General features: G+C 38.3%; 1 non-coding gene across 1 annotated transcript; it reads left to right on the top strand.

Moving 5' to 3' along the window:
• The first annotated feature begins 14,395 nt into the window (after positions 1-14,395).
• LOC111912070 (small nucleolar RNA R71) lies at positions 14,396-14,502 on the top strand. Its single transcript, XR_002857068.1, has one exon. It is a non-coding gene; the product is annotated as a small nucleolar RNA R71 (small nucleolar RNA).
• Positions 14,503-16,699: the final 2,197 nt, after the last annotated feature.

The raw sequence follows: 16,699 nt of genomic DNA on the forward strand, positions 1-16,699 counted from the left end.
TAGAAAACATATGCTTAAGCAAGGGAATTTAACTTTCATCCTTTATTGGTTAAAGGCATTAGTCTCGTGTGCAATGACTACTTGAGCTTTCATGGATACATTTCTGGTACACGATGCTAAACATGTTGCGATCCTCAAACTAAGAGAGGTTGTGTTTTTGTCCCATGATTTCACTAGAATAAAGGGGGCCACAAATGCACAATAACATATGTTGGCTCAACTAAACATTTGGGTCCTCATAAAATCATCAAACACAATACTAGCATGGAATCCTAATTGCATTTACCATAATTTACTAAATTAACCCTAGTACTTTTTATGCAAAAAAAAAATTCAAACCAAGCAAGGATTCTAATTTTGACTAAATGTAATCAACCCCCTACCCCACACTTAAGTTATGCAATGTCCCCATTGCATGTTAAAACAATTAAAGAACACAAAGGTAAATAGAGAATTAGAACAAACTCCCCTGGGATAGTAGTTGCGATGTTGATATTCTTCAAATTACGCTCCATCTTTAGCTGACTTTAGACATGGGAACAGCTCATCCATGCCTTGGGTGTCAAATCTCGTGTGGTTATGCTACAAAAAAAATAGAGGAAAAAAATCTTGGAATTGCTCGGAACATAAACATTGATAGCACAGCTAATTGCCTCCTTAGAATGTAGTCAAATCATCAACTCAAAGGTAAGAAAAAGATCAACTCGCCGAGTACAAAGTTTAGTTGCAAAAACTGTACAGTCAGGCCTCTTCGACGGAGCTCGTCAAGTTTTTTTTAAGGAACTCGACGAGTTTTGCTCTCTATGAAAACAAAATTTTCCCCAACTTCATTTTTTCATTTTTGGTTTTGAAGGGAATGATTATGGATATATTTCCCTTCATTCTTCTTCAGCAAAAACACATCTTTTCAGTTCTTTTGTTCACCACTCTTGCGTATAGACGTAATTCTCTCACTCTTCTCGTTTTAGACTCGATTTCACTTCATACCCCTCACACTATATTCTTTCATTCTTTCTTGTAACATAATTTATGAAAACAACAAAATAAACAAACAAAAAGTAATAAAAGGATAACACAACAATAAAATCCTAAATTACTAGAAGTTTAAACATCAACCAAAATAAACACACCAAACAAACAAAAATAAAAAATGTATAGTTCAAACAAGCCAAACAAAATAAAAGATAAGGAAAGGATAATTAATCCTCATCTTCACTTTCTTCTTCTCCTAACCTGCTTCCTTCGGCTCCACTTTGACGCATACTCCATCTCTCGCTCCAATTCCTCACATATGGATATTCCAGTTCATCTTCCATCCTTGGAATGTTCAAATGAGTCATCATATGAGCCAAAGTCTTATGTCCATAATTCAAACTTCTTGCTAAATCATCTTGAAACTCCCTTTGCTCAACACTATAAGGATCCATGGGAAGCTCATCATTTATTGGAATAACTGAAGGATCTTCTTGCATATGTGTTGGTCGTGGACGAACCTGCCTCCCCGGTTGTTCCGGTAATTCAGCATCATCCGCTCCTGGAATACAAACATGGCCCCCGCCATAATCTACAATAATTTTGGCCCTTCTATAAAGAAGATGACTAAACGTGGGCTGTGGCACCATTGTTAATTGATTTCGAACCCTCCCTTCAAGAATTCCATAAGACATTGCCAATTTGGTTATGAACATTCCACCACATATACTTGAAGTTGATCTTTCCTTCACCCCACTTTCTGCCAAATACTTTGCTAAACAATACGGAATGTTGCAAAACGTGTTAGGTGTAAGAATACACCACAGAAAGAAAACATCTCATCTTGGCACTTTATCATCATCCCTTCTCATATTGATGGAACTTGCGATGAGGCGACGAAGAAGACGATGGATAGGTGATCGGATACTTGCTTCTTGAGCCGTGGATGGAACATAAATTCCATTGGCAATCATGTTCCACCACCTTGTTGCATCCTCATTATTTGGAAAATCCTTGTGACATGCTTCCATAAAAATCCCAAAAGCTTCCGTCATTGCCACATTCCGTTCATACAAACCCATTGGCCATGCTAGTTCCCCCATACTACATTCCCTAAACTCACCCCCAAGCATGAAAGTAAGAGCATGTGTATCAAAATAGTCTTCACCCCCATGGAACTTGATAGTAGAATAAAACTCCCAACATAACTCCTAGTATATCGGCTCTTGCAATCGGAAAAGTCTCCTCCAAGCATCACATGTAATCCTTACTTCATCTTGAATGAATACCTTAGTGAGATAAGGATTCATTTCTCCAACCAACCCCCATTGCTCTAGACAAGACCAACCTAATTCATTTGGCAAGTAGAACTCCTTCTTTTTCAGTTTCTCCAGTTTCCTTTTCCATGCTAACAAGGTGGATTTTGAACCAATTTGTGGAAATCAAGCCAAGGAAAACCCTTTGAATTCCTTGAGAACTTTGTCCCCTATGTCTTGACATGATTCTACAAAACCATAAATCACAGAAAACCAAACAAACATAAAAAATGTTAAAAAAAAAAAAACAACAAAATAAATCTGCATCACAGAGTCATGAACTCATCGAGTTCATGCAGAACTCCTCGAGTTCTACAGCAGGTCCAAAAAAAATTCGATCTCCAACTCTGTTTAACTCAAAGATTACTTTAGGGGTTTGTCTGGGATAGAAATTTAAGCTAGAATCCATGGAAAGAACTAGCAAAACCATCCTAGTTTAGTCTACATTGAAACCCTAACATTTGTATGAAAACTCAAAAAATGAAGAACTTTAAATCAACTTGGGTCATACATGTACTAAAAATCAGAACTTTAACAAGAATAAGGAGAAGAAATCTTACCTTGAGAAGAGATTAGGAGGGAAAAGCACCAAAAAAAATTGAAGAACTTGCTTGGGGTTTTTTTTCTTTTTGTCGGTCGACGTGGGGGAGGAGTGGAGATGAGAGGGAAAATGGTTTTAACTTTTAGGGTTAAAACTTATTTCCAGTGATAAATAAATTATATTTTTTTTACTGAAAATGCACGATTTTTAACATGAACTCGTCGAGTTTCTTCTTGGAACTCGACGAGTTTTTCTCTCTGTATGAAAACAAAATGTGATTTTTTTTTTGAAAACAACTCAACACCCCACACTCAACATTGATAACCCTCCCAGCAATCAAGTAAGTAAAAATCTGAAGATAAAGACTTATAACACAAAATAAAACAAATAACTAAAAGGAAAAAAGAAAAAGAACACAAACTCAGTTGTCGGGCTGCCTCCCGCAAGCGCTTCTTTTTTAGGAGTCTTTAGTGGACTCCTTTCCGCCCTACGTTGTAGTGGTTGCTTCAAAATCAAGTCCTTCTTCAATTTCCGCTTCCTTGGGCCTGCCCTCCTCATATCTCTTAATCCTATGCCCATTTACCTTAAAACTTATCCCATCTTTATTCCACAATTCAACTACCCCATATGGAAAAACATGCTTGATTGTGAAGGGTCCGGTCCAACGAGTGCGTAATTTTCCCGGAAAAAGTTTGAGTCTTGAATTATATAAAAGTACTTTTTGTCCTTCTTCAAACTCCTTATTGCCCTTCAATCTCGCATCATGCCATTTTTTTGTCTTATCCTTATAAATCAACGAGTTAGTGTAAGACTCGTTTCTTAATTCCTCCAAGGCATTCATTTGCAAGATTCGATTGGTACACAGCTTATTGGGGGGCAAAAATTACACGTTTTCAAAGCCCAATAGGCTTTGTGATCCAACTCCACTGGTAGATGACAATTTTTTCCATAAACCAATCTATAAAGTGTGGTTCCAATAGGTGCCTTGAATGCAGTCCTAAATGCCCACAATGCATCATCTAACTTATCTGCCCAATCTTTCCTATGGTTACCTACCGACTTTTCCAAAATTCTTTTGAGGGCTCTATTCTATTGGTACGCAGCTTATTGGGGGGCAAAAATTACACGTTTGAGCCATAAGAACATTCCTATGTGCACATACAAACCCTAATGCCTGGATCTAGGTTTCTCTAATTGATCATGCAATTATCCAAGACTTTGATTGATAGATCAAATGAAAACATTCATATGAAAACAGATATGAAACATTACCTTTGATTACTTGCTTGAATCTTCTTGTCCTTGGAGCTTAGAGTCACAATTGTCACTCCTCTAATGGCTTACAAACACCAACTTAACAAGAGGATGATTAGAGAGAGAGAGGAGAGGGGAGGAAATCGGCCAGGGTTTCTTCTAAAGCAAGAGTGCCGATTTCCTTGACCCCATGGGTCTATTTATACTAGTGAGGCTCCTAGGGTTTCACCCTTAAACCCTAATTGGATAACTTAGGCCCTAAGCAATCCAATCCCCCTAATGATAAGCCTTTGACGAATTCTAGGTCTATCCAAAGCCCCAAAACCGTCCACCCCTTATCCATAAGGGATTATAGCCCAAAGTACAAATATCATACAATTGACAGTTTATACCCTTTTATTTAATTAATCTCTTTAAGTCACCAAATTAATTCCTAATTAATTTATGAATTATATTAATCAAATAACAATATTATTATTCCTTATATTATTCTCATAATATATTAATAATATTTCTTCTCTCATTATAAATCATCCTGTCAAGTTGCTATGGTGAAGGCAACCCAAAAGGACCATGCACAATCGAGTCAAATACTTGCCAAATATAGTTGCAGCCTTAGACACTATTCCAACAGTCTCCCAATTGGATAAGTCTAGTAACTATATATACAAGCATAATCTGATTAGCAATCGTAGCTCTCAAAGATGCTGTCAAACACTGATCTTATCAGTCCTGTCCTTTAGATAAGGGATCGTACAGTCCTCTGTTTAGATATCATGCGGAAAATTCTTATGGAATTAATTGTCCAGCAGTTGGTTTCTCGATCTCAGATTTATTCGACATAGAACTTAATCGAACACATCAATTTAGTTCTGACCGAGCCCAGCACATAAGTCAAATCAAATCATCGAGCGGCTGAGATATCGCTTTTACCCTCTTAGGATAAAAGTAACAGATAAACTTCGACTTATATGCATTTACTTATTCATTAATCAACTATACACAACAATGTGTTTTATAACATCAGGTTACTGATGCGGTTTCGCATTATCAATGTACAACCAATTAACAAATAACAAACCATATATCTAGGTTTTAAGACCATATGATATTATCGTCTTGCGATCACCCTTTTTATCACATTCCATAAGGTGATTCCAGCAAGCGCGGGTTTGTTACAATGCTCAAAACTATTTCATAAGCACTCATGAACGTTGCAGCAAACTTTTGCTATGTCTAATACAATTTAGACAATCTAAACACCAATTCATGACAATCTCCATTCATACCTACTTCCAACATATGAACGATTGTGGACAGTTTGAATAATTCGATTATTCTTAATAAACTCATTTATTCCGGAAGTCAAAACATGCAAAGTGAAACAATAGCTAAAAAATTAACATAAGACAGTAACATTACTCATAAATAATACTCCTTTATTTAATCATCAAATGTTAATTACATTTATCTATTACACGTTTCTAATACTATCTAATCTAAACTAATATCATCCTTCAGCCCAATACTCCTAGCATGCTGCAAGTGCTTAGCCCTGCTTAGTCCCTTCGTAAGCGGATCTGTTGGGTTATCTTCTGATGATATCCTCTTAACCACGAGTTGTCCTTCTTCTACTTGATGTCTAATAAAATGATATTTTCTGTCGATATGATGAGATCTACCATGATCCCTCGGTTCCTTGGTCAAGGCAACCGCTCCTTCATTATCACAGAAAATTTCCATAGGCTCCTTTATGGCAGGTACAACTCCAAGATCACCGATGAAGTTCTTCAACCATATTGCCTCCTTTGACGCTTCGCTCGCTGCAATGTACTCTGAATCGCACGTTGAATCAGCTACGGTTTCCTGCTTGGAACTTTTCCAAGTTACTGATCCTCTATTCAGGGTAAAGACCTATCCCGAATGCGAACGGTAGTTGTCCCTGTCGGTCTGAAAACTAGCGTCACTATACCCTCACACCTTCAATTCATCACTCCCTCCAAGGACTAAAAACCATTCCTTCGTCCTCCGAAAGTACTTAAGGATATTCTTGACCGCAATCCAATGGGCTCTGCCAGGGTTCCCTTGATATCTACTAACCATGCTCAAAGCAAAGGCTACATCAGGGCGAGTACAAGTCATATCATACATGATTGAGCCAACTGCGGAAGCGTATGGTACTCGGCTCATTTCTGCAATCTCGGCTTCGGTACTCGGACTTTGAGTCTTACTTAACTTGGCATTACTTTGTATCGGTATTTCTCCCTTCTTCGAATTTTCCGTACTAAAAAGTTTTAGTACTTTATCTAAGTAAGTGTTCTGACTAAGTCCTATTAGTCTCTTGCTTCATTCTCTCACTATCCTTATTCCCAAAATATAAGAAGCCTCTCTGAGGTCCTTCATAGCGAAACACTTCCCGAGCCAGGACTTAACCTCCTATAGTGTCGGGACGTCGTTTCCTATCAGTAGTATGTCATCGACATACAAAACGAGGAAGCTAACTATACTCCCACTGGCTTTGACATATACACATGATTCATCTTCGCTTCGTACAAATCCAAACTCTTTAACTTTCTCATCGAAGCAAAGATTCCATCTGCGAGACGCTTGCTTAAGCCCATAAATGGACTTCTCAAGCTTACACACTCTATTCGGATGCTTCGTATCGAAAAAACCCTCTAGCTGAGCCATGTAAACATCCTCAGCCAATTTCCCATTAAGGAAAGCGGTCTTGACATCCATCTGCCATATTTCATAATCATGAAATGCAGCAATGGCTAGCATCACCCTAATAGACTTTATTTTTGCAACTGGTGAGAAGGTCTCATCATAGTCAACTCCGGGAGTTTGAGTAAAGCCCTTCGCAACCAATCGCGCCTTATATGTGTGTACATTTCCATCCACGTAGGTCTTCTTCTTGAAGATCCATTTGCACCCAACGGTCTTACGTCCAGGCACATTATCAACCAAATTCCAAACTTGGTTGTCATACATGGATTGGATCTCGCTGTCCATTGCCTCCTTCCATTTTGTAGACTCCGGGCCTGCCATGGCTTCCTTATAGCTATTAGGTTCATCTAGATTTATTGGTGTACCATCACTAATATACGTGTCCCCTTCGGTAGTAATATGAAAACCATAAAACTGGGGTTGAACTCTAACTCTTTCGGAACATCTAAGAGGTAAGGACTCGTCAATCGGTTCAACCGGAGTTTCCTCCTCGGGTTGAGTGCCAGCGGTAGAGGTTCCTTCATCAATCGATTCTTGAATCTCTTCAAGCTCGATTTGCCTCCCACTGTCTCCTTGGTTTATGAGTTCTCGCTCTCAGAAAACTCCTCTCCTCGCAACGAAGACAACATTGTCCTTTGGTCTATAGAAGAGATATCCAAAGGATTTATGTGGGTAGCCGATGAAAATACATCGCTCACTATGAGGTTCGAGCTTGTCGTGAGTATCTCGTCTTACGAAAACCTCGCAACCCCAAACCTTGATATGTGCCAACGAGGGAGCTTTCCCTGTCCACATCTCGTGAGGTGTTTTGGCAACCTTCTTAGTAGGGACTCGGTTAAGGATATGGGCGGCAGTCTCTAAGGCATACCCCCAGAATGAGATAGGTAGTGAAGCACGACTCATCATAGAGCGGACCATGTCTAACAAGGTTCGATTACGCCTTTCTGCCACACCATTCAACTGCAGTGTCCTAGGTGGCGTCAATTGTGAAACTATTCCACACTCTTTGAGATAGTCGTGGAATTCAAGACTTAGGTACTCTCCTCCTCGATCGGATCGAAGCATCTTGATTTTCCTGCCCAATTGATTCTCCACTTCATTCTTGAACTCTTTGAACTTTTCAAACGTTTCTGACTTTTGCTTGATTAAGTAGATATACCCATATCTACTATAGTCATCGGTAAAAGTCACCTAGAAGCGGTTCCCATCCTTCGTGGTTGATCTAAAGGGTCCACATACATCGGTATGTATGAGGTCCAATAAACCCTCACCCCTTACACATGTGCTAGTGAAGGGTGACTTGGTCATCTTTCCATGTAAACAAGACTCACATGTGTCATCTTCCCTAAGGTCGAATGACTCCAACACTCCATCCTTTTGGAGTTGGGCTATGCGCTTCTTGTTGACATGTCCAAGACGACAATGCCACAAAGATGCTTTATCCATACTATTGGAAGAATCCATGCACAAAACATCATTTCCTAGGTTATCTACAATCATAACAGTTTCATAAATTCCATTACATGGCATTGCTTCAAAATATAAGACACCATTTAGATAAGCATAAATTGAACCATTCTCATTATTAAAAGAAAATCTAAATCCTTGTCTAAAAAAACCATGAAACGAAATGATGTTTCTTGCCATTTCTGGCGAGTAGCAACAATTATTTAAATCTAAACATAAACCATTACTAAGCACTAAAGAATACACTCCAATCTTGGTCACAGGCGACGATCTTCCGTATCCCATGATTAGATTTATCCTTCCATGCTCCACATCCCTATTTCTTCTTAGTCCCTGCAATTCATAACAAATGTGGTAACCACACCCGGTATCAAGAACCCAAGAAATAGCATGAGATGAATCATTAGATTTAATTGTATAAATACCTGCGAAAGATGGCTTGATCTTTCCTTCCTTGATGGCTTGCAGGTATTCTGGGCAGCTTCTCTTCCAATGCCCTATTTTGTGGAAATGGTGGCACTCTGCCTCCATTGGGTTAGGGTTGGGTTTAGCAGGATCAACTTTGGTCCCACTAGAAGAGGGATCATCTCGGGACTTTACCTTGCGGTGGTTCTTTGACGAAGCCTTCCTCTTCTTTCCTCTTCCTTGCCTAATAGCCAAAACAGGAGCAGTGGGTGGATTGGGAGTTGGTGCAACAGACTTGTCCTTGAGGTTGCTCTCAGCAACCCTTAGGAGACCTTGGAGCTTACTTAGGGTGACTTCTTCCTTGTTCATGTGGTAGGTCATCCTAAATTGATTGTAACACGGAGGTAAGGAATGAAGCACCATGTCAATAGCCAAATCTTCCCCAAAGTCGACATTCAACTTGCGAAGACGATCGACATACCTTTGCATCTTTTACAGGTGCACGGTTAGAGATTCTCCATGTCCCATTTTAGCGGAGATCATGTTAGTGAAGATCTCGTAACGTTCCTGCCTCGCGTTTTGATGGTATCTCTCCAATAGTCTTGGTGCATTTCGTACAGATACATGTCCTCATAGGACTTTTGGAATTCGGAGTTCATTGTGGCTATCATGATGCAATGAACCTTCGTTGCATCACGTGCATGAGTCTCAAAAGCAGTCATTTCAGCCGAAGTAGTGATTTCTGGATTGATCTTCTCGAGCTTCTCATCAAGGACATACTCCTTGTCCTCGTAGCGAGCAATCATGCGAATTTATCTTATCCATTCGCTAAAGTTCGTTCCATCGAAAGTCACCTTTTGGCAAAGGCTCATCAATGTTAATGAACTAGCAGCAGCGTTGTTTGCGTTCGATATCTACAAATAGAAAGGACAAAGATAGATTAGAATTTGAATCCCTAATTATCACCCAATAAGAAAATTAGGGCTAGGATCCAACAACAATATTTACATATTAGAAAAGGGATGTCGTAATCCAACATGCAAACAATTTGAAGGTAAGTGAATGATGATTCACTAATTCTCCACCATGAAAACATAACATTAAGTTCTAAATGTATTGAGAATTCCTAGGTTTCGATGAGATTCATTGAACTTTTCAATGGCATGTTTAAATCTCGATATGCCCCTCTCTTTTGTGACTGGGATACCGAGGATCACAAAGTGGGTGTGAATAACCATGCAAATCTACACGGTGCCTTCATTGTAACAATCACCTATTCGATGTGCCGGTAAACCACACACGCTCCACCGAACTATGATAAACAATGAATCACCCTTTGCCACCTTTGCTTAGAACCAATTAGTGTGCCGGTAAACCACACATGCTCCACTAACTTCTTAGAAAGGGTGCAAAGTGTAATTTCATGGGACTACATCAATTCACTTTTCCTAAAGTAACTAGGATTGGGAATTGTGAAAAACATGTAGTTACTTTGTGTTTTAATATTATACTTTTAATGAGGAGATGAGGTTGCCCTATCCTACCCGTTCGGCTAACGACCCTCCACCGATCAAGCAAGCGGTGGGTGTGAGTGTACACCCATTAAGCGCCATTTTATAGGCCGCAACCTTATACCTACCTTATAGACCGGCTTCGTGAATGAGGCCTACTAACGGTAAGACTAGCATTTTAATTATACATATATATATATATATATATATATATATATATATATATATATATATATATTTCTTGTAATATTATATTAGTATAGGGTTGAATTTTAAACTTGTAAAGTTATATGGTTTGAAATTTGAATTGTCTAAATTAAACTTGTAATCACAAAACATAAATTTCAAAACTTGAGGACAAGTTTTAAACTATTTAAAACATAAGGGATCAAATAACAAATAATTCAAATTAACCATTTAAGCTCATAATTATCTTTATTTGATTTATTTAAATGTTTCTTGCAAAACAATTTACCAATTTAATTAAAATAATCAATCAATTATCACATAAGGAAATTATTATTCAATTAATTGATAAATATCTTTAATTAGGTCAAGGATATACTCAAATATATGTTAAAATCGGATTTATATTGACCCATTAAGATAAAGGCAAGTTTCCATAAGATAAATATCAAGAAATCCTGAAAATAGCTCCATCTGACGCTCGAACTCGCTGAGTACCACACTATACTCGCCGAGTTGAGGCCTACTCGCCGAGTTCATCAGGCAGATGGACAAAAATCGAATTTTGCAATCAACAATCAAGCAACCAATGCATCAATTCAATAGAAACCAATCAAGGCTCTGATACCACTGATGGGTTTGAGCCATAAGAACATTCCTATGTGCACATACAAACCCTAATGCTTGGATCTAGGTTTCTCTAATTTATCATGCAATTATCCAAGACTTTGATTGATAGATCTAATGAAAACATTCATATGAAAATAGATATGAAACATTACCTTTGATTATTTGCTTGAATCTTCTTGTCCTTAGAGCTTAGAGTCACAATTGTCACTCCTCTAATGGCTTACAAACACCAACTTAGCAAGAGGGTGATTAGAGAGAGAGAGAGAGGGGAGAGGGGAGGAAATCGGCCAGGGTTTCTTCTAAAGCAAGAGTGCCGATTTCCTTGACCCCATGGGTCTATTTATACTAGTGAGACTCCTAGGGTTTCATCCTTAAACCCTAATTGGATAACTTAGGCCCTAAGCAATCCAATCCCCCTAATGATAAGCCTTGGACGAATTCTAGGTCTATCCAAAGCCCCAAAACCGTCCACCCCTTATCCATAAGGGATTATAGCCCAAAGTACAAATATCATACAATTGACAGTTTATACCCTTTTATTTAATTAATCTCTTTAAGTCACCAAATTAATTCCTAATTAATTTATGACTTATATTAATCAAATAACAATATTATTATTCCTTATATTATTCTCATAATATATTAATAATATTTCTTCTCTCATTATAAATCATCATGTCAAGTTGCTATGGTGAAGGCAACCCAAAAGGACCATGCACAATCGGGTCAAATACTTGCCAAATATAGTTGCAGCCTTAGACACAATTCCAACACATTGCACAACCCAAAAGGCATGTGTCGGTATGCAAATGTTCCACTAGGGCAGGTGAAGGTGGTTTTCTCTTGATCATTCGAGTCGATTGGTATTTGGAAATAACCTGAAAACCCATCTAAAAAACAATAATAGCAATGACCAGATAATCTTTCAAGCATTTGATCAATAAAGGGTAAAGGGAAATGGTCTTTGCAAGTAGCATCGTTTAGCTTTCGATAATCGATGCATACTCGCCAACCGGTTATCGTTCGTGTAGGAATAAGCTCATTCTTTTTGTTCGCCACGACTTTCATCCCTCCTTTCTTTAGTACTACTTGAACGGGACTCACCCATGGACTATCAGAAATTGAAAAAATGATCCCCGCATCCAATAGCTTTACCACCTCCTTCTTAACCACCTCTTGCATATTTGGGTTCAATCGCCTTTGATGTTGCACCACTGGCATTGCTCCTTCTTCAAGCTTTATTTTATGAGAGCAATAAGAAGGGATTATCCCCTTTATATCGGTGATTTTACATGCAATGGTGTTCTTCCTTTTCTTCAAAACCTTAACTAATTGATCTTTCTCAATTTAGGTAGGATCTGATGCAATGATCACAGGCTTCTGCTCACCTTCCTCGAAAAATGTGTATTCTAAGTGTTCTGGTAAAGTTTTCAGCTCTAATTGTGTGCTCTGAACACTAAACACGTCGATTTCTGGAAGAAACCTCGTCGAGTTTAGACCAAAATTTTCCTCAGATCGCGATTTTTCGTTGCAACTCGTCGAGTTATTTCCATTAACTCATCGAGTTTCCTGTTCAGCAGATTTTATTAGTTCTTCGTATTTTGATTCTTCAAGAAGTCTTTCTAACTCTTTCAAATCTCTCTCAACACCAAAATCATCTTCTGGAGCCAAAATGTGTTCACTTGTTTCATCTTCTCTCCATTCTTCTAATAATTCTTCCAAGACATCCACCGAAAAAGCAGTATCATCACTAAACTTCGAATGTTTCATGGCTTGATCCATTCCAAAAATAACTGAATCTTCTCCACCCGAAGGGTGAGCTTTGAGTCTCGTATTTCAACTATGGCACCTGTGGTATTTAAAAATAGTCTTCCGAGTATTATTTGCACTTGATGGTCCTCCTCCATATCTAGCACAATGAAATCTGTCGGGAAGACAAACTTATCGACTTTTACCAACAAATCTTCACATATACCTCTCGGGAATGTCACCGTCTTGTTTGCTAAGTAGATCGCCATTCGGATTGGTCTCATTTCTGGAAGGTTTAGCTACTTAAAGAAAAAGTATGGCATGAGGTTCACACTTGCCCCCGAATCGGCCAATGCTTAGCTAGTGGCTAAATTCCTGAATTGGCAAGGAATGGTTAGGCTACCCGGGTCACCTTTTTTCTTTGGCAGTTTGTTTAACATTGCGGCTGAACAGTTCTCATTTAAGACCACCTTGGATGCTTCCTCCATCTTCTTTCTATTTGTGAGAAGTTCTTTTAGGAACTTCGCATAATTTGGCATTTGCGCGACTGCTTCGATGAACGAAATGTTGATTTGGAAGGCCTTTATGTGCTCCAGGAACTTCTGGTAGTCTTCATTCTGCTTCTCTTGTCGAGCTCGACCCGGGAATGGTAATGGTGGCTTATATGGCTCAGCTTTTGACTTATTTTTCTCATCAGGTGCGGAACTCGTCGAGTTTTTGTCTGGAACTCGACGAGTTTTTTCTACTGTTTGCAAATTCAGATTTTCTTGATCTTTTTCTTGTGCCTCCTTTTGATCTGTACTTGGGATAGGAGTGAGGGGTGTGACTATCTTCCCACTCCTTGTTGTCACTATGTTAATGTGCACGCCCTTTGGATTTTTTTCCGTATCGCTCAGGAGTCTGCCCGGTGTTCTTTCGTTGAATTGTTTGGCAAGTTGCCCGAGCTGTTTTTCAATATTCAATATTGAAGCTTGATGATTCCAGAGCAGGGATTGTTGATCAATCATCAGTGCTTGGTGCTCCTTCATCATCTTTTGTTGATCTCTAATGGCCGCATCGGATTCGTCATGCCTTTTTTCGGAAGCACTAACAAATCGGGTTAACATAGCTTCAAGATCCGTCTTCTTCTCTTGCACTGGTTCTTCTTTTTGATACAATCTGCGTGCCTTTTTCATATACTTCTCCTCCTTTGCCTTCTTTTACTCGTCGTAGGGGAGCCACTCCTTCTTGGGCTTTCGCCAATCATCATCAAATCTATCGCCACTCGAATAACAAACTTGTGCCTTCCGGTTGCCATTCTCATCAAGATCGCAATCCTTAGTAAGATGGGGACCGCTACAATTGTCACAACCCACCCTTATGGCATGGATGGATTGATCCATCTTTGTCATCCTACGATCCATACTTTCTAGTTTGGCCATCATTGTCGCCATGTCATCGGAAACTGAGTTAACCACGCCTCTAGTTGTATCGTTCCTTGGATTATGGTACTCTCTTGAATGTTTGGAGAATTCTTCTACCAATGTTTTAATGACGTTTGGTGCTTTCTTCGTGAGGGGTCCTTGGGAATCTAGTAATTTCCTAGTTGTGACGTTCACACCATCATAAAAGATGGAACCTCTTGTTGCATGTTTAGGTCGTTTTGAGGGCAATTTCTTATTAAGCCCTTGTATCTCTCCCACGCCTCATAAAGTGATTCTCCCAGCAATTTCTCAAAGTTAGCAATTACTTTCTTCAATTTTGTAATCTTAGAAGGTGGACAAAACTGGTCAATGAACTCTTCGCGCATCTTTTGCCATGTTGTAATGGATCCGGGGGTAAAGATTTCAAACATTCCTTTGCGGCTCCCTTGAATGTAACCGGTAACATCCGTAGCAAAACAGTATCTCGAGGCACATTTGGCATGTGGAAATAGTAAGCAATGTCCATAACTTCTTCAATATGCTTGTAAGCATCTTCGTGCTCCTTTCCATAGAATGGAATGTCTTTTAGTTGTGCAAGGATGTGACCCTTCAACTCAAAATTGGCAGTAGCTGGGACTGCTGGTTGCACGAGTCCCGGCCCGGTACCATCTCTTATCCGCTTCTTGTAGTCTCCCATCGGTATGTCGGCGATGTCGGCCATGTTGTCTTCTTGATCGGAATTGCTTTCTTCACCAAACGTGGATGTGTCGGATTCGATCGCTTTTCCTCCTTTTTTGCGAATAATCAACTCCGGATCTTCTACAGGTGGCACTAGTGTAGAACTGGAGCCTCGGGTCATAAAAACCTGAAACAAAACAGAAAAATAAGCGTAAAACGAACAAAAACGAAGAATTAACGAAACTGAAAACAGAATAAACCCGTCGAGTTTTTAGAAGAAACTCGACGAGTTTAATGCAAAAATACAGAAAGTCAAGAAAAATAAAAACTAAGAACAGGTAACTTTATGCAAGAAAGATCTAACACACAGGATCGATAATACCAGCAAATAATATAATTATTAGAACCGTTCCCCCGCAACGGCGCCAAAAACTTGATGTGTGTAAAACGAACTAGTTTTAATCCTAACAAACTCAAATGTAAACAAACACACGCAGGCAGTGTACCTATCGATAGTAGTTTAGTTTAAGCAAGTAGGGTATCGAACACAGGGAACGGTAACAATCAAATTAAATACTAGTATTACCTAATTAAAAACAATTAATAAAAGAGGGGGTTTTCTCTAGTTTTGCAAGACTATAAAGTTAATCGAGCACTTTAAAACTCAAACAAAAACAATTAACAACTAAGAAGAGCAGGAAAGGATAACTAGATTCAATGATAAAAGAGACTTCTGTTTAGATTCGATTCACTTATTCCTGTGGTTGATTTCGTGGCAAGTGCAATGAATTAATATGTCAATGGTTACCGATTCCTAATGTGATTGGGTTCATGTTCATTGTTACCAATCCTTTAGTAGACAAGTTCATTCAAACAGTGATCAAGTGATTAAATTAACAAGTTTCCTAGTGTTCAGTTCGTATCAAGAAAGACTTATAACAATAGTTAATCAAATTTGTTCAATTCAATCAACTCATATATGGATGTTCATCACACATGCTCACACATTGATTTACATATTTTATAGTTAAACCTAGTTTCATATTCACTATTCCTAGGCATACAATCTTATATTCATAAAACTATATGAATCAAGTAATCAAGAAGATTTTCATGCAACTCAATCACTTATTTGTTAACTAAAAACATTTATCATCAATACATAAGGATCTTTAATAAACTTAACAAGATGAATAACCAAATTAATATCAATTCAACCACTCAATCAAACCATATTCATAAGATTGTCTCATCGAAACAGAAGTAAAAAGCTTTTAGCTCATATCTAGAGCAAATAATAATCTAATTTCAAAATCTAATGATTCAAACATGGTTCAAAACAAAGATTAATAAAAGCAGAATGATTGTTTGCCTTTGATTCTCTTTGAAATTGCCTCTTATGTTGAAATCTCGAAATTTGCAGCTCCAATAACCCTTCTGATCTTCAAAAGTCGCAGCTAGCCTCCAGTAAAAGTTAGGTTTTCAGGCCTACAAGTTATCTATTTATAGTTACCAAAAATCGATCCAACTCGTCAAGTTTTTTAGAATAACTCGACGAGTTTCTTCATTAATTTGCGTATACAACGTGTACGACAAAGCATCCTTAAATCGAGAATATTTTAATTAACTCGTTGAGTTTGTGCTAAAAACTCGTCGAGTTTCTTCTTTTATTCAGCTTCTTTCTTTAATCTTCAATCTCTAAGCTTCCAATCACTCAATCCTCTTCATTTTTCACCCAAGCATGTCTTTTATTGCTGAAATTGAAATATTAAGCTAATTAAGTACCTTTTGTCCATAAAATGCTATAAAATCAACAATAATTAATAAGATAATGAATGATTTCTATGACTAAATAAG

The sequence above is a fragment of the Lactuca sativa genome, chromosome 6, assembly GCF_002870075.4.
Source record: "Lactuca sativa cultivar Salinas chromosome 6, Lsat_Salinas_v11, whole genome shotgun sequence".
Taxonomy (NCBI): Eukaryota; Viridiplantae; Streptophyta; class Magnoliopsida; order Asterales; family Asteraceae; genus Lactuca; species Lactuca sativa.